This window comes from Meriones unguiculatus, chromosome 14, assembly GCF_030254825.1.
Source record: "Meriones unguiculatus strain TT.TT164.6M chromosome 14, Bangor_MerUng_6.1, whole genome shotgun sequence".
Lineage (NCBI taxonomy): Eukaryota > Metazoa > Chordata > Mammalia > Rodentia > Muridae > Meriones > Meriones unguiculatus.
This window is the reverse complement of record NC_083361.1, coordinates 49,044,925-49,048,243: the sequence shown is the minus strand read 5'-3', so window position 1 is coordinate 49,048,243 and position 3,319 is coordinate 49,044,925. Positions and strand designations below refer to the sequence as shown.

Sequence of the window (3,319 nt, the reverse complement as noted above, 5' to 3'; positions counted from 1 at the left end):
GCCATGTTTGAAGCTTGAATATCCAATCAAGGACATCATGTAATCTCAGATGTGTAGTACAACATACTCGATAAAAAGCAACCCATGTGTATTTGACCACGGGCTAGTCAGTTAGTGCGTAGAAAACATCTTCTTTTCATCAGATTTAACCTGAAGCATGGTAGATGATTCCAACGCTCTTCCAAGTGGAAGACTTGAGTTTTTATGAATCGAGACATGGTAACATACATGTAGACAAAAAGGTACCTTTGGATTCCCCTCTCTTCCAAGATGAGGTTGCATGGCAGGGAAGAAATCTAAAGTCAATTATGGAACACTCTGTTGGATAAACAAGGAGAGAATTCCATGCACAGAGGACAAATTTCAATCACACCCTGAAATCTCAAAGATACCATTGGCCTTACTGACTTTCACCTCTGTGCAACTTGGTCGTTTTGACTTTGAGAAAGGAGGAGTTAAGAATGACCATACTGCAATGCTATACTCACTGCTTCTTCTTTGCTTTGTCCAACTTCCTCGCTGCCCACTGAGAGGCGTCCACACTGTGCCTGCTGGAACTGGCAAAGATGCTCTCACAGACAGCTTCTGAGGAAGTCATCAGAAGAAGAGAAATCCTTGCCACAGTGGCTAAAATCTGAGGGGATTGGAAGGGAGGAAATGAATTCAATAGTTGGTTCTGGGAAAGACTGAAGTGCTGGCAGACTTGAAGGTCGGGACACTTTAGAACGTCAAGGTTGCCTAGACGCATTTCATTTTCTGATAACCTTCATACTTATTATGTTGCAGGCTAAAACTTGGAGAGGTGCTTCCCTTCTGGCAGGACAGGTAAGTGACGCTGCTTCCCATTGTGTCTTTTGTTTGTAGACAGGCTGCATTCTCGCCTGACGAAATATTTACCTAGTGTGTACCACAAGAGATGAGATTTATTTAACATCCCTCTCATGGCTAAACAACCTAGGCTTCATCTTGCCTATTGATGGTGGAACACTTGCTATGGCCCTGGCATTGTAGGGGACTTAGCTAGGTAGACCAAACCCAAGCAAGTGACAAGGATACTAACTAATACCATTAGTATTTTGAGGTGCATTTGGAAAACCAACAGTTGGGTGAAGTTATTGGCATATTTGACTTTCTTTTGAAGCTACCATTGAAGCTTCCAATTCTAAATAATATATCCAGAAGTACTAAGAAAAGCCTTCTCCCAGCTCCTTCCCTTATCGACATTCATGCTCAAAGAATTAAACTTTTATTTCTGCCCTGACAGGTGTGGAACCCAAAGGAAGATGATAGGGTGTTAGGAGTCTAGACCCCTAGAGCACAGAACAATAACCCTCACAAATTTCATCTATCCTTGATCCTCTGGCGTGGATACTAAGAGAGCAACCCATGCGTTTTCACTTCCTTGTAAGTAGCATGGAAACATGCAATCTTGCCCTCTAAAATTCAGGTGAATTGCCATAAAGTTTTCAAAAACCCAAACAGAGCTGACAATGAACCATATTTATTCTTTTTATAAATGATTATGGATTATGTTGAGCCAGAAATCTAGTTGTCCATTGTCCGAACAAAACAAAACAAAACTAAGAATATTTTTGGTATTAAATGCAATGCCTTCCTTCATCTTGGAACCTGGGTGGTGTTGAGTTCATTTGAAGAAACATGACATGAGAGGTGATAAGAAGAGAAGGTTCAGGAATCAGGCACACAGAACCCAACTCCTGTCCCTGTCAATGTCCTGTGGGATACCTGGTGATGTATATGGACCAAAATATAGCTTGGCCTGTGTGTTGCTTTTTGTTGTCCAAGGAAATATGGAAGGAGCTGGTGGTCATGGGACATACATCACAAAATCCTCCAGAGCATTGACAATTGCAGGACAACTGGAAGGCTCAATACTGTTCACTGTAAGATGGAGAGGAACATACATGGAAGACAGGGAACCTGAGGAGGAAGTGTAAAGGCGGGTTAACATGACGAGCATAGAATCAAAACCGCAAATTAGGATGTTGAAAAATCTTATCTAGATAGGAAAAAAGTCATTTTGCTTTCTTGAATGTTTTCTCTATTCTTACCAAATCTTTGTTGTAAAGATTAAATACATAAATTCAAGGAACATTCATAGGTACCCGATTTGGGGCCAGTGACACCCACCAAAGGCAATGTGTTGACCTCTATTTTTCTCATATGGTGTCAAAGGGGAAAGGCTCTTTAATCCTGTCCTCTGTGTTTCCCCAGAACCTTTGACAGAATGAGCTACATGCCTCCTGCACAGTTTTGAACTTCCTTGTCAAGGCCCAGGAGTCTAGCTCTCTGGGATTTCACTTGGTAGGTGAAAACTCATGTGTTGAGCGAAGGCCTTTCTGGATCTATGATGACAACAGGTCCCTGAGGACGTTGACTGACTTGAACAGATGCGATCTGAGGTCCAGATATGAGGTCCTCGTGAGACTCATGAGGAGTTCAGAGCCTGCCTTGCACTCTTCCCTCTTCAGAGAGGATGAGAACTGTGCAGTATGGCATCAGATTCTGAGATTTTTCGAAAAAGGCCTCATAACAATACCCATACTTGGTTTGATACAATCTTCATTGCTTTCTATTTTCAAAGAGATAGAAATGATTCCAAGTGATAGGGAGACAACCTTTACTATAGGAGTAGGCACATATATCAGGTAGAGATGACTGTAGGTGCAAATGACGTACTCAAAAAATATGTAAGAATTGATGAATTCGAACGTGCTGCTCATTCCTAGTCTCCGGCGATGTACCCTTGCACATATGTGGTAAAGTGTCAGGCTGGGAGGTTAGGGCTCATGCCAGTAGTCCCAAGAATATTGGAGGACAATGACTGCCCTCGCACTTTTCCCAAAGTTGTGTAAAGGCTGACGTATAACTAATAATTAAAGGATCATTCAATTTATATAGAGGGAAAATTGAAATGGTCTTTCCTGTTGGAGGCTGGGTAAATTCTAGATAATAATGGCTAGGTGAGAAGCCAGGGCACCTGTTGGAGACATTCCCTAGTTTTATTGGTGTTCATCATTTATGTCTTAGCTGCCAAAATCTTCCAGAGCATGTTGTGTTTACCTATCTCTTTCTCGCATGGAAACCATCTCAGTTGATCCATCATGAGAAATGACAATTGGGCTTTGCTTTCTGTTACTTGTTGTTGTTGTTTTTCTTTTCCTTTTGGGTACATTCATCCTCTTATTGCCGCTCTCACACAAATGCAAATCATCTATTCTAACAAAATTTGCGTGTTACCCAAGATCTATGAAAACAACTATTCCTTTATGAAACAAGGAAAGATATTTCTAAAGAA

The 3,319-nt window shown here is 41.4% G+C and overlaps 1 non-coding gene across 1 annotated transcript; it reads left to right on the top strand.

Annotated features, from left to right (window-relative positions):
- Positions 1-2,362: 2,362 nt before the first annotated feature.
- On the top strand, positions 2,363-2,427 carry LOC132647383 (small nucleolar RNA SNORD109A). The gene has a single exon (XR_009585751.1). It is a non-coding gene; the product is annotated as a small nucleolar RNA SNORD109A (small nucleolar RNA).
- The last annotated feature ends 892 nt before the right edge of the window (positions 2,428-3,319 follow it).